Here is a 17,178-nt window from a genome sequence, read left to right as displayed (position 1 = left end):
TGACATTTTCCACTTACTCTTATCTCCTCCATCCATGAGGTAGATTCTGGTCGAGGTAGATTTATTCTTCATAAAATATTTTGCTTCATAAAGAATAACATTTTGCTTAAGATTTTCATCCTTCTGTGCAGGAGATGGAGAAATATGCTGGACAGGAAACCAGTGATTTTTCTGGCATTCCAAAGAAAGTATATAAATAAATACTGTAAACACACACCTACATATATATAAGCAATATAAAGAAAGTATGTATTTCCAATTAGTGTGTGCAGAGAAGGGGAATGGAACTGATGAAGGGTCTGGAGCCACAATGTGATGAGGAGTGGCTGAGGGAGCTGGGGTTATTCAGCCTGGAGAAAAGGAGGCTCAGGGGGAGACTTCACTGCTTTCTACAATTAACATGAAATGGAGCTTGTGATGAGCTGTGGGTCAGTCTCTTCTTCCAGGTAACAAGACAAGAAGAAACAGCCCCAAGTTGCGCCCCTGAGGATTTAGATTGGATATTAGGAGAATTTGTTCACTGAAAGGGTGATCAAGCATTGGAACAGGCTGCCCATCCTGATGGTGGAATCACCATTCCTGGTAGTGTGGCATGTGGAGATATGGCTTAGTGATAAACGTGGTGGTGCTGGGTTAAAGGTTGGCTCAATGATCTTAGAGGCCTTTTCTAACCTTAATGATTCTATAATCCTAATTATCTCTTCAGGTTTTAAGCTTTCTCCTGCAACACTGGTATTTATGGTGACAGTTGACATTTCAGTTATTTGTTTTCTACTGCTGATGAATGAAATAACTGAATTCAAGTAGGGGAAAAAAGCAGTTTTATAAGGATTAGTAAGGTAATGTAAAAAAACTAAATCATGATCTTGTATAGAAGTTTTCACTATCAGCATGGTATATATTTATCTTTTCAGTGCATGCATGACATCACATGAAAAAGGTGTAATGTTGATAGAATGTGGTGCTTCACTGTGAAAATGCAGCACTTTCAGATTTATTTAGAATTTTGTGTGGTTTTTACTCCAAGTTATTTTTTTATGTATTTCAAGAGAAATGCATGAATTTATGCATGTAGGTATTATGTATTTACTGACATACATTTCTTCAGAAAGAGCAGTAGTTCACTTTGTGAACTGTGAAAATTAGGTAGATATTCATACTGGTTAAATTTTATGTTCTGCTACTGAGGAGAAAACAAAAAAGATTTACCCAAAGATTATGCTCCAAAATCAGAATACTCTATGTTGGTTCTGAAGTTCTGGAGCAATAACAAGAAACTAAGAGAAACTAAGAAGAACGAATATGCTGTTCTTTATTTTAAATACTGCCCAAAATGGTGGTCTTGTTGACTATTGCCTCCCATACATTTTACAAGAGAAAGCTTAAAAACCTGATTTTTTGATGTACCTACTCCTTCCTGTTTTATTTTATTCTTTTGCTTTTATCCATGTAATTTAATCCAGAACTCATAATGAAATTTAAGCTTTCAAAACAGTTCACAAAATAAGCAATTTAATGCATGGTTTGTCACTTTTGCTTCCATAACAGCTGTAAGATAAATAAAATAATGAGATATTTACAGCACAAGGTCATGCAGTTTTTGTGATAGCAGGTTTTCATATAAGATTACAGCTAAAAAAGGGGAAGTGCTGGGTTACATAACTCGCTAAAGTTTGACACTTAGAATTTGTGTTATAACAGCACTTCATAGGCTATAGATGGGGCTGTTTCAAGTTCTGTTGTAAATCTGACTTTACAAGCCTTTAATGTTCTGTAGGCTAATAAAAATCACTCTAGGATTGAATGTGTGAAATAAAAAAAAAATTGTGCTTTTAATATATTTTAATGCTCAGGGTATTTTGTCATCTTTGTTTTTCGCCAAGATTGCATTGCTCTTGGATTTTTGAATAAATCTTAAAGCTTACCTTCATGTCTGAAAAAGGAGGGGCAAGAAAGAAAAGGAAAAAAATAACAAGGCATCCCAAAAATAGAAGTCTTGCATTTGCAAAGTAAAGTTTAAGGTATCAATGTGAGCTTTTGGCACTGGAGAAAAGGGCATAAATATTGAGCATGAAATATAGTGTAATAATAAGTGATAGCATTTTCACATGGTTGAAGTATAAGCCTTCCAGGAGCTACAGAGGATAAGCTGTAAGTCCCAGAAAGTCAGCTTTTCTGGAATCCTACCCCTGTGCACGGCGCATCTCTCCTTGTTTGAAACATCTGGGGTGCTAAGCAGGAGAGCAAATTGTCTGGCCTGAAATTTTGAGGGTTTGTGTAGCTTTTGCATGGTATTATTTGAAGGATTCACCTGCTTGGCAAATACTCTGAAAATGCCAACAGTTAGGAAGTGTGATTAAGAATATCCATCTCGATTCCACATAAGCAGCAGTGGCTCACAGGAGGAGTTAGCCCTCAGCCAAACGTGCTGCACTTTGCTATTTAGGCAGCCTTTGTGCAAGGCAGCACAGGGCTGCCATAACAACCTGCCCCAGAAACTTCCCTCCCTTCCTTTGGTGGTAGTGATGTGAGAACAGCGAAAACTTTAGGTCAGGAATACTGTACTAGCATTTCCCTCAGTCTCCATGCTACTTTGTCATTTATGCTAGTTGTATTTGGTATTGGAGTGGTTGTTTCTGGCTGCCTTGCCTAATCTGGAAGGAGGGGATTGCCACCAGCCCGACCATGACCTGCAAGGTTTTCAATGGCCTCATCTAAGGGAAAGAAATCCATGCAAGAGCATAAACCTAAGGCCAGGATGGGTCTGGGAGCAAACACCTATAAATTTCTCACATCCTTACTCCTTTTCCTGTGTCCATGGGCTTCAAGTCATTAGTTTCCTCAGTGAGTATGATAAGCTTTCATCAGTGTTTGATGACCGTGGCATGCTACCCTTCTTCACCATGTTGTGGTGTCCCAAGTATCTCTGGCATTGCTGTTCCAGCCTGTTTCCATGCACAGGACGTGCATTTTGTTGCTGTTAGGTGAAGGAGAAAGAACTGGGGAAGCTGTTGAGTCTGCCCACCACATAAAGCACGGGGACCCAAGGGAGCCCCAGCAGTCACAAAACCTGCAGCACACAGTGTATGCTTTGGACACAAGCACACTCTGGTTTTGTCTGTAATTCAGCCACTGGGAGGGATCCCATGGGCTGGGCTGTGCTCTTTTGGGCTGGCAGAGATAACCAGGCTTGCATTGCACAGGTGAACAAGAGACCTGCCAGGGATAAAAGGGGAAATCGGTGTAGGATAAAAGAAGCTCCAAAAGACAGTGTGTCCTGTCACCTTGGTCTCTGGTGAGGCGGCCAGCTGCCAGCTCCTCCCAGACAGCTTCAACATGGGCTTAAATGAAGTTTAAGACTGCTGGCTGTTTATCTAACATTGTTCATTGTTCTGTACAGGCAATTGCATAAATTAAGGATTCATATATGGGGGTAAAAAAAATGTTTTTTCAGATTTTTATGTATTGTCTTCATTCTGCATATGGAGGAAGCTATGGTCCACAGCTTTCCTCACAGGCAAGAAAGTAACTTTTCTTTATGTTAGACACTGTTGCTTCAGGGTCGAGAGGGGGAGATTGAAAATTTAGGGGATTTGTGAAACCCTCAGATATACTCTGTGATAAAAAAAAGGCTTTTTATTAGTATTATTTTTCCTATAGTTAGATGTTCCCTTGAACACTTTTGTATGTTGTATTCTTTATTCATGTTTTCTAACTTGGGCTTAAAACTGCCAGGCAGCTGGGAACTTCCTTTCCCTAGTTCTTGTCCACAAGGAATTACAGGACAGGAAGAGAGAGAAGTTCCTGCAAAAAGTAAGGCAAGGACAGGAGCTTCAGGTGAGCACGTCAGAACTCCTCCTAGAGAAAGAGAATTAAGGTATCTTTGGTGGTATGAATGCTTTATTTACCTCAATTTGCATCCTTTGAATTCATGTAGTACTGATGTCATGCTCTATTATGACAGTTGTTCAAGTGCCCAATATTTAGAGCATGCACAATAGCAAAATCCTTTTAAAATTATAATACCTGGTTGGAGTATATCTGGTTGTGTGTTAGAACTGTTAGACATAGGAGGTTTTGTTTTAGGAAGTGTAAAATAATGTGCCTGCAGGCTGCTGTGCAGTTTTGGTGTGAGGAGGACTGTGCTGCATGGTTTCAGAGGTGTAAAAAAATAAAAAAAGTGTGTTCATTTTAAGCCTCAGTGCCTTCTGTAGTTTCTTTTCAAAGTAGGGAATCTCTTACTTTATGCAGTTTCTATTCCTATGAGGGTTTAGTTTAGGGACAGAAGCACAGACAAGTCTGAGCACAGATCAGTTGTTTGCTTTGCTTTTCTGTGCTTTGGTATCAGCAGTGCATGGTGAATTGGCAGCACAGCAAGTCCTGTGATAAGAGTGAATGTCTGGGCCTTAGACTGTCCCTGTGCTCCACCTTGAAATCTTCTGGGTATCTCCTGCTCCCCTCTGAACATAACATGAGGGCTGTGTTCTTACAGGTAGTGAGAAAGCATCTGAGCAATTATTCTTGAGAGATGCTGATTTGGGAAAGGAGCGGGGCAAACACTGCTCTGTGTTGACAATATGGTGCAAGTGGCTGCTTGTGGGCACCACCTCTGCTTGTGTTGTGGAGGTCCCAGGACAGATAAAACCAGGTTTAGGCATGCACAATTTTAATTACATAACCCTTTCGGGGTGGCTTTTTGTACTCATCTACTACTAGATCAGAAAATAGGAGTAGTCTTACTAAGCCTTTTGCCACATGTTTGTTGAGGCCGTGGAAGCACACAGCAAGGGTTGCATTGTGTAGAAAGTAAGTTCTTCCTTGGATATCTGCTTATTTTTACTTTTGAGTGTGTGTAGATTTAACTGAAGAGCATGTATTCACACAGTTGTTCTATTTAAGTTAATGTGGGGTGACTCAATGTGTATTCACTGCTGTGAGCCCACAGTGACTGCAACAGAACATTTTATTGTCTGAAGACAATGCTAATAATGGTAGCATTAAAACAGCATTGGAATTTTACAAGACAATGTTCTGTTCCCTGAACTGCCAAGGGACAAAGAGATTTGCCATTGTCAGGGGAACAGGAGCTGGCCTGCAGTGCAAACAGTGCCCTCTGCTTCTGATGGGCTGGGCTGGGGTGTCCTGCCCCTCTCTGCTTCTGCTTCCTGGGACCTGCTCCAGAGTTTGTCACAGCAGCGAGCACCCTCTGCAAAGCAAGCACTGAAGCAGCTGGCTCTGCTGAGAGCTGTTGTAACACAGCCCTTCCCAGGGTGATCCTACTCAAAGCTGCTTTCATCCAACAGGTGAGCTATCTTGGCCAGCTGAAAGGGCTGGAAAGAGCAGGCACTTCTTTGGCTGCCCCCCACCTATCACTGCTCTGGTGCTTGGTCCCACCAGGTATGCAGTTTGCTGAAGGAGAATTTGGGATAGGTGTAGTGTTTTGCAGTTAATACATTATGGCTGCTATGGCATTCCCATAACTCACAAAGCAGTAATTCAGAAGTGATGCAGTTTACATTGGTTGTGCATTTCTTTACCATGAACTTTGATGGAGGGATTGTAGGATGAAACCAATGGGACTGTGGTGATAAGTGGAGGGCAGCTGTCTTTGTAGCTGAGGTGTATGTTATAAGTACAAATAAGTTGTTCATTATGAAATTAATAAGTATTGCATATATATTATTAATGCTTAGCACCACCTTTTATTGTGTAAAAACCATAATAGTTTCCTTATCAAAAGAGTTGCTAATAATGCTTGGACCCTGAAAGCAAAGATGCAGAGGTGGGAGCTGTATGTATTTATTCTTTCATAGGAAATAGTTAAAGTAAACATTTCTACCCTCATAAGTACTGCTGTGCAGCAGGTTCCTGGTATGCTGGTGTAATAGATTGGATAATGACAGCGTAGACAATAAGATGTGAAAATGAACTGAAGAAGAGACTGTTGGCAGTGCAGAGACACTGGCTGGAAACCTCACCAACTGCAAACCACATTTGTAGTACCATGGCTTACATCCAGGATGGACAGCATCTGCAGCGCAAAGCCATTTGGAGGCTCACTGGTGGTGAGCACAAAGTTTGCTCTCTGCATTAGTAACTAGCAGATTAGATAGCTGTGAATCCAGGCTCTGTCTTGCACTGAACATCCTTGAGATGAGAATCCACTGAGCTTCTTTAATGACTCCAGCAGCATTTCCCGGGAGCCATGTGACAAAGTACAAGAGGGTTGGGCTTTGATTTCAGCAGCTTCATTATGGAGTTGTGTTTATCTCTTAAAATGGATCCTTTCAAAATTTTTGTTTGGTTTATGTTTGGTGGGGATAGTGAAGAAAAAGAGCTGATTTAAGGAAAATTGAATGGGGGAAGTGTCACAAGTTTTGGAGTGTTGAGATTCCAGGCATCCTTACTGTGAAAAATGGGAGTTTAATTACCCAGATTTTGTGTGGGTTTGCTGAGTTGTTTTGGTTTGTTTGTCCTCTGTAAGTCTCTACTAATGCTATTATTTACTTTCACTAAACAGAAAAAATTAATTCAGTGATCTCTGTTGCTCAGTGTCTGCTTTGAATACTGGTACTGAGTTGTATCACTGAAAATATTGGTGTGTTCTTGCTTGTACTGTTGGCAGAAACACTGGGAAGAGTCAAACAGACTAACTCAATATTGCTTATATCTTCTATTTTCTTTTGACAAAATCATTGCATGGTTCTGCCTCAACATGGTCTTCTGTGAGCTGCAAGGAGCAGCAGTTATTGAACTGGCTAATTCAGTCCATGTAATATGTACCATAGAACTTTATGGAGTACTTTCAGCAATTTCCCTGCCTCATATACATTTTGGGGCATCAGAACATCTCCTTTGATTAGACAGTGTCTAAACAGCAACATTTGTTATACCTGTCACTTGATTTTTGTTCCAGTATATCACATGTGTCCCTGCATATCTGTATCACCAATACGGGGAATTTGGGGCATGTTTTCAGCATGGCATCCAGGCTTGCACAGAATGGCACAGCCCATCAGCCCTCTGTTTAGCCTCTATCCTTCTCACCCCCTTAGTATTAGCGGCTTTTTATCCTTCTCACCCCCTTTCCTGAAATGATTCCTTAATGCTGTACACAAAGAGTCCTGCACAGCACTGCCTGTTAAGTCGATGTCTTGCTGAATAAATTCCAGATGCCTGCTGCTAAAAAGGAAGAGATGATGCTTTTCCTTCTCTACATGGTTCTTGTTCTCTTCCTTATGTTTTCTTGATTTTCTCAAGTCGTCCTGTTTTGTTTGCTGTTGACAAATAAATCACCAAGAGATGCAAAAAGCAAAAGAGCGGAGGAAATGCCCGGTGCATACTGAGAAACAAATATTCCAGTCTTTCAAGCATGGAGAAATGAAAAGAGGTGGATATAGATGGTGATGAATTTAAACATGTACTTATTTATTACTCTGTCTTCCATGTCTGGATCATCTGCTGCTGAGGAGTGGATGAGACAAAGAAACACTTGATTTTTGGCCACCACTGAAATGAGGTGGCAAGATGAGATCAGAGAATCATATAGGTTGGAGGGGATTTGCAGAAATCACTTAGTCCATCCTGCTGGCCAGCCTGAATCCCATCTGATCAGGTTGCTCAGGGCCATGCTCAGGACACTTGAATATCTCCAAGGATGAAAGTACAGCAGACATTGTGGACTTCTGTTTCAGTGTTTCACTTCCCTGAAAATGAAACGTTTTCTCTCCTGTGTAAGGTTGTAATATCCCAAGTTGCAGCTCTGATGCTCCCCTTCCTCCCTGTGTACCTGCGAGGACAGTCTGTGTCCCTTCCCATCAGGCAGTAGCAGGTAGGTCTCCCTGTAGCTCTCTGTTTTCATGATTGAGCAAACAGTACCCTCACCCTCTCTTCCTGTGCTCCAGCTCCTCAACTGGTTCTGGCAGTGGGCAGCCTGTGCTCCTGGCAGCATGTCTACGGGAAAAACTCTTTTCTGTGCTGCATCCCATGAGTACCCTGAGGCTGGCTTCTCTTTTCATGTCAGCTGACCTTAATTTCTTTCCTTTTTCAACCTTTTTGCATGGCATCTCCAAAATAGTAGCATTTTCAAGCTATAGCTTTCACCATAGTATGATGTCACATCAAAATCTGTGTATGATAGTAGAAAAGAAAAAAAGCAACTGTTAATTTTTAGCTCAAATGCTTTTGTCTCTCTCTGTCCATTTTTACAACATTTTACAACCCGTTCAACAAGACTTGATCCTGACTTTTTTTCTTAAAGAACTTAAAATGTGTTGTCCAGTATGAAATTAAATATTCTGCAGTCAAATGCAAACATCCAACCCAAAAAGGCAGATGCTACTCCAGGTCCAGTATCTATGTGCAATCACATTCTGTTAGCAAATTAAGTGGAAAAATGGCTCTTAAACAGTTTCATCTGCTGCTTCCCTATTTTTTTTATATTAGGTTGCCCCTGTTATTTCAAGAGTTTCTGTCCAGGTACTGTATACTCTCACAGCAAACCCAAACACATTTTAGCTGAGTAAAGAACATTTGGAGACTGGCTCAGTGCCCAGAGCCTGCTTTTAACCTCTGCTAAGTCCCTTGTCTTTCTCAGCAGCACTGAGTGTGGTGTTGATATCCAACATTCTAGCTACGGGAGAAAAAAGAAAATTTCAATGCAGAATTTCTGAATCTTAGTGAATTAGGTGTAACAAATACTGGCCTAAAAGAGGACATCAGATTGTAAAGATCCTGAGAAGCAGGATCAGGCATGCTTAAACACCCAGGTTAATGAGCAAAGAGCTATAGCACTTCATGAATTCTCATGTAACTTTTTAAGATATCCACTATCTCAGAGCTGAAAATTCACACATAGTTATTCTGTATATATCTACTAAAAATGTTATGACCATTAAATATTGTCTAATATATTTATAAATTCTGAATGGCTAATTTAGACTTTGGACGATTCATTTTCTTCTTACAAGTATATTTGAGAATTCCTCTAGGGTAATCCACCAACTCATCAAGGATGTATTGAGTATAAGTTAAAGGAAATAGTATGTCAAGAGATTGACAACTTGATTTTATGTTATTTCTCACCGACTGAAGAAATTGGATCTCTCTCTCCATCTCTAAAATAAAGTAATCCAAACACAATATTGAAGTGCTCGTGAAGAGCTGTTGCTTGAAATAATGTGCATCCCTTTACAAGGTGCATGAATAAAATATCAGACAGGTAGAGTTTGTGACCCAGTTAGAAGTTATGTGCATGATCTCTTCTCCTTGGTTGAACTGAGGAAACATCTAGAGTGGGGGATATGTTTACTACAGAAAACCTTATCTGAGTTTTTTGGTTTTGTTTCTTTTAGTGAAAGGGTCATTTATGAATGTGTGCTCTTTTGATTTGGGGCTGAGCTTAAAATAGCTAAACATCTGAAAATTTAATATGCACAGTGAAATTTAATTAGGTAACTGCATGAAAATCAAAGAGATTCTTTTGTAGACAGGATGCAAGAATCCCCTTTTGTACTTTCAGCTAAGTCCTGTTTTCATCTCCTCCTCTTCAGCAAGAAGGGTTAATAATAGATGTATGGTCTGCTGCCTAGGGAGGTAAGCCAGGGATGTGAGGAGGAATGGACTATATTCCTTCCACTTCCATGGTACCTTCTTCATGTAGCCAAAGTGCAAAGTCTAATATTTCAAAAGGCAATCTTCAACTTTGTACATTCCAATTTGATTTGCTAAAGTTGGTCTCCATAGACACCAAGCACCTATTTCATGGTCACAGTTTGACTTTTGGATGCTTAGTACCTCTTGAAAGTATACACAGAATTTCTGAATTTAGGCTTAATTAAGCATTTTCAGAAAAGATACAAGCCTAGCTTTTTCAGTACCTGAATTCATCTTTCTTTTTTTGGTAAAAATTACAAAAAAAGTATATCTGTTTATAAAAACCTTTTTATATCCATAATGTGGACTAACTGTTGGAAAAGATAGTAAGCTTTAAATGTGCTCCAGTTACATCTCTCCAATTTAAGTTATTTATTTCAAAAATTGGTTTTATTTTTTGGTAGATTAGGCAATACTGAATAAAATTATATTTTTTGAAAAATCTGTCCAATGTTAACTCTCAGAATGAGAGACTACCTGCAATATTTGTGAATCATAATTATGTGAGACTCATAAAAATATTCCAACAAAACAAAGAATCGCAGAATTAACAAGGTTGGAAAGGACCTTTGAGATCAACACAAAAAAACACCATGCAAGTGAAGAAATAGAGGATTCCATTAAGGGAAACACCAGATACACTTTCTCAGCAAGATAACTGACACATCCAAATATGAATATTTCATATAAACCATCAGACTTTTTAAATCACTTTTTGCTGACAGTTACCAAAGCCAGCAAAATTTGACAGTGTTTCCTTCAGGCAAAGGTCAGTGATGAACTGAATTTCATTCTCTTAAATGTTTCAATTTCTTTTTTTGTGGCTGTGTCACTGCCTTGATTGTTTGGGGTTTGTTTGGTTGGGTTTTTTTCCTCTATTGCATTTGTGGGTATTGGAGGGGGGGGGAATGGGGGGGAAGGGGATTGGTTTTTCTTGAGAGGTTTTTCTGTTTGTTTGTTTTTCTTCAAAAAAGCAGTGCGATTAATACTTTTGCAAAGAAAGATGTTTAGGAGGTGTTTTAACTTTTTTTTTTTTTTTTTTTAATTCATGGGAAACATATTGGAAGTAAGCTTTCCTGTGTCGTGCAAGTTGTGGTTCCCACCTCCTGGTGTGCTCCTCTGCAGAGCATGGGCAGCAGCTTCAAGCTCCCTCTCCACTCATTTACAGCTTGGCCAGCCTGGGCACAGAGCATTCCTCTCTGTGTGTCTGCACATGTCGGTGTATGGTGTCCTAATTAAGATTTGTTGTCATCCAGGTAGTTCAAATAAAGTCTTGTGTGGTTTTCACTTTTCCTGTTGTGGTATTTCTATGATTTTTGTGTTCAAGGATGAGACTTCTCTGAACTTGTATGAAGGCAAAAGGGAGAGCAGCTATAGAAAGTATATTTAGGTATAAGTTTTTTAGCTTTTCATAAGGTGCATTTAGTTGGCATGATGTTGCCTATTCAAAAATTGTTTTATAATAATTTCATTCAATTTTTCTTTCATGTCAGTTTCCATCAACAAGGCAAAACAGTCTTTGCTTTAATTATTCTTTATTAAGATTCGTATCTCTGAGATTAAACTGAGATAAGTTTTGGCATTCTCAGGTTGTGGTTGTCTAAAGAGGAGCCAGACTGAGGAATAAAATTCCTTATTTTCCAGCAAGTAAAAATGGGAAAAATCAGCTACACTCCCTGAATCCTCGCTGCAGTGCCTGCATGGGGTAACCAGGCACGGGGCACACCATGCTTTTGAGTTAAGAGATGCTGAAGAAGATACATCCTTGCCAATGCCTTTGAGAATTTGTTATGAGATGTGTCCCTCTGCTGATAATATCCAGGGACAGATGTCTCTTCCATTCTTCATATGTATCTCAAATAAGAAATCCAGATGGTAGGCTGGCCTCTTTCTCCATTTTAAAATCCTCACTGGGCTCTTGCTTATGTGGCAAACAATTTGGTCATTCCTTCCTTTGGGTTTTTTAAATTTTGAATATGCAATGCCAGTCACAGGACTCTGAGATTTGTTTTTCTCATATCATGGGTGCTTTTTATTGTAAGAATATTTAACTGACAAGGGAACAGCTAAAGGGATCACTGATGGAGCAAGGTGGAGTTTTCTGTAGTTTTGTATGTTATGTACATGTTTCAATGACTCTTAGTTCTACAGGTCTCAACTTCATTGTGAAGGTATTATGTAATGAGTCTTCTAAATGTGTTGTATTACTGGAGTGGCCTGGTACCACAAATGACAGGAGAGTTTCTGTCTTGCCAGTACCCAGCTGTCCCCAAGTCAGTCAGTCTGTCTTGAAAAGGATCATCACTCCTGCCTGGATGATTTGCATATCCTTTTGCTTACCAAATGGTCAAAATATACATTTCTAAAAAATGGTAAAAATGTTTCGAATTTATCTAGTTACAAACTTAACTTTAGATGCACAGATCTCCTCATACTGGTTGTTAAAATTTTCCACTTGACCTTGATTTCAGCAGCAGATAAGAGATTTCCTGTTGAAATTAGGATAATGAGCCATTGCAGTATGCCAGCTGCCCAGCCATTGTGGACTGTTTTTCTAGGCATTCCAGGAGGATTTGTTTTTGAAAGAAATTTGAATTTGTGAGATTTTATAGAGAAAAAAGCTACAGAGAAATCTCAGTTCAGAGAAGAAAGTGGTAGCTCACAGACATATAATTAAAGAAGTTAATTTTTATTTACAGTCTGAGTATAGTCCAGAGTTTCTTATCTTGGTTTGGGTGCTCCCTGTCTAGGTGAGGCATTTTCTGCCCTTACAGAGGAGATTAAATCTTAGCTGAAATTCAGAAGGAAAACCAGCTTTGTGTACACTACTCAGTGTCATTATTTTTTGTGATTTTGAAAAGTCTGATATTAGCTGTTCTTATGTTGTTTTGGATCTCAAATGGTATTGAATATTTTTTGGTTTTTCTTTCTCTTACTTTTCTCTCTCTCTCTCTCTCTCTCTCTCTCTCTTTTGTGGACAAAACTGTCCACAGAAAAAACTTTTTCAAAGAGAACTGAAAAGATAAGGACAGTTGCTTTAAATATTCATGTTGAGGCCATTTGCACCTGTCTAGTAGGAGCCAGTGACCAATCAGTTCTTTGTACATATCTCCTCTACTGTGTGTTTGGCACTACATCAGCATATCTATTAATGATTTTTAAGATAAGTACTGTGGGGAGCACCTAATGTTCCTAAGAGAAAGTATTGCAGATATCAGTCTTTCCTGTTGGAGTGAACCAGGCTGGATGGGGCTTTGAGACCACTTGGTCTAGTGGAAGGTATCCCTGGCCATGGTGGGAGTGTTGGAACCAAATGATCCTTAAGGCCCCTTCGAACCCAAACCCTTCTCTGATTCCATGATACAAATCGTCTTGCACAGGCCTTGTTAAGTTACTTAAAGGAAAAAAAGAGATCTAAGAAAGAGTGAAGAAGGAATGGAATGGTGACTGCACACCATGGCAGCTGTGCCCCACTGTGCCTGCCTGCAAGAAGTAAGTCTGTCCATCACCAGGAAGAAGCTGAGCTCTCAATGGTAACATTTTCAAACTCTACTGTGCATGCAGTGTAAAGCTATACAGCAACATATACTGCTGTATTTTCATCTGAGTCATACAACTGCAGGAGAAATGAAATCCTGGGTCTCCAGACCCAGGAAGAATGCAAGAAATAATTAAAAAGGACCTAAAAATCAACTATAGAGTTGTCAGACATAAGTTGCCTTCTTGGAGGCCAAGCATTTCGTATTGGTTTATCACAAGTAGGTTGGTTCTTCCAATGCAGGGCTGGCCTGGTATTCTACTGCAAATTCCATGGAAGGAGTGGGACAAGCAGAGTCTGTTTATTTCTTGTCTATTTATCATCTTATTTTCATATTTTCATGGAGAATAACAAGTGCATGTAACTTGTTGGAGGCCTTTCTGGATTCTTCTGCATTGGAACTGGGCTGTACTAGGAGGTAGCTGGAGTAACCAAACTTTGGTGACACGAGTCTGTCATGGTGCTTGCTAAACACATAAGAGTTACACTTGCGTGAGTAATTAGAACTTGAAAAATATTCATGTGACACCTCTTACGCTAAACAGTATATTAAATTGGGAAAGGAGGATCTAGTGCTTTTAGCTATCCTGGTAAGTCCTTGCTCATAAATTCTACTGAAATTTATGCTGTATTCTTCATTTTCTCTACTTTTTCTTGCACTTCTATGTTAATATTTAAAAATACTCACTGTGGTGTATGTGGCCCTTCTCAGCTGTATTAAGGATGTTGTGTTGATTAAGAGATTAATCTGAAATGTGTTGCTGAAGGGCACTATCTTGGAGTGATAAAGTGCTACTGGACATCTATTACCAGAACAGTTAATCTGCTTAAACAGGGCAATTAGTACATGGTTCTGCCTTGAGCTGTTCATCCTGCATCTACCAGTGCTGCCTGTCTGAGGATTTGCTGTCCTGCTGGCAGAGACATGAGTCCTCAGACAGTTGTCCACACTGCCACTTCGTGGTCTCATGCATGAGAATATTGTGTGTTACACTGAGGAATTTATACAGTCTGTAACTTAGTTCAGAACTTGGTCTGCCTTCCCATTACCCTTTAAGCTTTATTCATTGACAGTTTTGTCAGTGCACACTGCTGCTGCGGATGCTAAATAGCATCATTGGGGTCTTGTTCCATGGCATGAATGTTGAAACCAGTCATGCACTGAAAGCTCCACAGAATATTTATCTGTTCGAGTTTTGTATATACATCTTCTTCAGTCATTTCTGTCCTGGGTCCAGAACCACGTTCAGTGAAGCCTGTGTGGTGTGTGCTTTCCTGGTGGTTTCACAATTTAATGGATACCCTCTGGGGAAATCCTTGAGACCTGGAGCAGTATGTTTATTGTGGCACCAGAGGATTCCAGCAACTCACTCTACAGTAACTACTCCAGTATTAATACTTCCACTTTTTATGACTGTGACCTCTTTATAACACTTAGAAGATAAAATAGGCTATACATTCTTAACGTAGTGTACACTGGTGTTCACTAAAGAACATATTTCACTATGTAGCTCACACTGACATTCATATCATAAATGTGTCTGTTTGAATTACTACTATTAGAATAAACCACATGTATGTTAGTCATTATGTCTAAATACTTAGAAACTAAAAGTGTATTCTTGTTGGTACGGGAAGATGAGAACTCTTTTGCACGCACTTATGTGGTGACTGTGTACTGGAGCTCTCTTAAAAGCCATTATGACAGTGGGTCTTCCTTAGCCTGGCATTTCTCCCCTTCTGCTGGTTGTCATCAGCCTCACAGCAGAGAGGAAAACTGCTTCTCCCTTTCCTCCATCACTGCCTTTTTTTCCCACATAAAAATACGTGTAGAAAACTGCATCCCACAGCAGAGGTGTTTTCCTCCCTAAGAAATACACTGACTTATTTTTCCCTTGCCTTTTGCATATGCAAATGCTTAATTACAGGAAAATTATCTCAAAAATTTTAAATTATGTGCTTTTCTATCAGTCAATTTATTGTGAAGATATTTGCAATCATTTTTAGCAGGTTATATTTACACAAAATATAAAGGTTTAAGGTTTTTTCTGCATGGACTTTAATAACTGGCTTAAAATTCCAAAGAGTAGGTAATAATTTTGTGGAGAAAAAGGAGAAGGTGTGATATATGAAATGAAATATGTATTGATTGAGACTAGACATGAGTAGTGTTTTCTAAATACAATACTGCCATGGTTTTAAAAAGCATTGTCTAAAATAAATATTTTAGAAAAGGGAAAGAGACTAAGGGAAAAAAAGCAAAATTTTTACATATAGACATATAAAAATTAAAGAGTAGATTTCTCGTGCTTTTTATTGTTAGCTTGGAACATATCCTGTCATCCCTCCCAGCAAGGGAGGTGTGGTGGGTTTTTGAACACACAAATATTTTGCTCTTTAGCCTTTACTTTGAGTATAGGAAAATACATCATCACTGTAGATTCCATATTTTCATGTCAAAATCAACTAGCAGATGCCCGAAAATAACACTAACATTTACATATTGATATTTTTCCCTCAGCTACTTGTAAAGTAGCTGACATTGATTCCATGCCCTACTAAATTTTTATCATAGAAACAGAGTTGTGAATATTTCTTTGCAGTATTTTCCCTCTTTTTTATTTAGAAATAGCCAAAACCACAACAAAATGGCTTGTTTATCTGTAACAAGACCTTAAAATCACAAATTTTTTTTGTCCTTCATCAGTGAATTAAAAATTGCATTTTTGACATTTGAGTCCTGTTTGCCTTTATTCATTGATCCCCAGCACAAATGCATTGCATCACGCGTGTCAGATACTGTGTCATGTGCAAGCTTGTGTTCTGAGGCTTCCCTAATGACCTTTTAATTAGTTGTTGTTATTATTACACAGCTCACAGGCTTCAGCCACATTGATGTCATCATTTATCTCACCTTTCATGTGAAATAGTCCTGATTGCTGCTGAGGCTGCCTTGCATTTCTTCCCCTCCCTTCTGGCATGGACTGGCCTTGGTGTCCTGCTCCCATGACCTTCAACACTGACATACATGCACCTGCAATGTTACTGCTATGCTGTGTTTTGGGTTTTTTTAATGCCTTTTTAATATATTCTTTTTGTCTTTTTTTTTTTTTTTTTTTTCAGAATCCTGTGGAGCATTACATTCCCCTGTTTGGAGTGTGGACAAGAGTTTGGCATTCTACTTTTACAGGTACCTTTTTGAATTAAAATGCACATTTCTTTCCTAGAGGTTGATAAAAGGAGAGCAATTCCAGAATGATTTTACTATGTCCTCCTCTGCTGTCTTGGGAGGTATGTTGTGATAGTTTCTCTTCCTCCTCTTTACCAGTCCACTGGGTTGGCAGATTCATTAGTTGCAAGTATATAGTTGAATGCCATTTCAGAAAGATTAAGGCTTTCTCTTCTCTTGCTGGACTCAGTCATGCAGCCATGTATGTGTTGCAGAATGTGTTGCAGAAAAAGTACTCCAGTAGTTCCAGGCTTTTTCTCACCCTTTATTCCCAGTCTGTACTTTGGTTATAGTTGCTCCATTCAGTAAAATTGTTTTAGCTTTTTACAATGGAGACCTCCAGTGCAAGTGAACACTTCTTGCCTTAGTCCTCCAGAGCTTTCTCTTTATTTCTGTTACTTACCTAACTCTTTTTTGGAAGTATTCCAGTAGTTCCAGGCTTTTTACCACCCTTTATTCCTGCCTGTACTTTAGTTACCATTTTTCCATTCAGTAGGTTGTGTTAGCTTTTTGTAACAGAGACCTTCACTGCAAACAAGCCCTGGTAGCCTCAATACTTCAGAGTTTTCTGTTACTTATTTGGTTATTACTACTACTTTCCAAATACTGAGTCACACAAAATCAGAGAATGAATGAGGTTGGATGGGACTATAGGGGGTCATCTGGTCCAACCTCCCTGTTTAAGCAGTGTCATCCTAAAGTACATGATAAAGAATTTTGTCCAGACAGTTCTTGAATATCTCCAGTGAGGGAGACT

The 17,178-nt window shown here is 39.2% G+C and overlaps 1 protein-coding gene across 4 annotated transcripts in view; it reads left to right on the top strand.

Moving 5' to 3' along the window:
- The window catches only part of FAM110B (family with sequence similarity 110 member B), a 111,634-nt gene that overhangs the window by 77,117 nt on the left and 17,339 nt on the right, over positions 1–17,178 (top strand). For 3 of the 4 annotated variants that reach the window (XM_021555672.3, XM_021555673.3, XM_021555671.3), the window contains one exon: positions 16,316–16,382. The gene's annotated coding sequence lies outside the window, so the exon portion shown is untranslated. Of the gene's footprint in view, positions 1–10,686; positions 10,721–16,315; positions 16,383–17,178 lie in introns of those variants that run through there. The other variant, XM_031504033.2, reaches the window with a different exon arrangement.

Source organism: Lonchura striata, chromosome 1, assembly GCF_046129695.1.
Source record: "Lonchura striata isolate bLonStr1 chromosome 1, bLonStr1.mat, whole genome shotgun sequence".
Lineage (NCBI taxonomy): Eukaryota > Metazoa > Chordata > Aves > Passeriformes > Estrildidae > Lonchura > Lonchura striata.
Note: the sequence above shows the minus strand (reverse complement) of the source record. Positions and strands in the feature narration are given on the sequence as shown.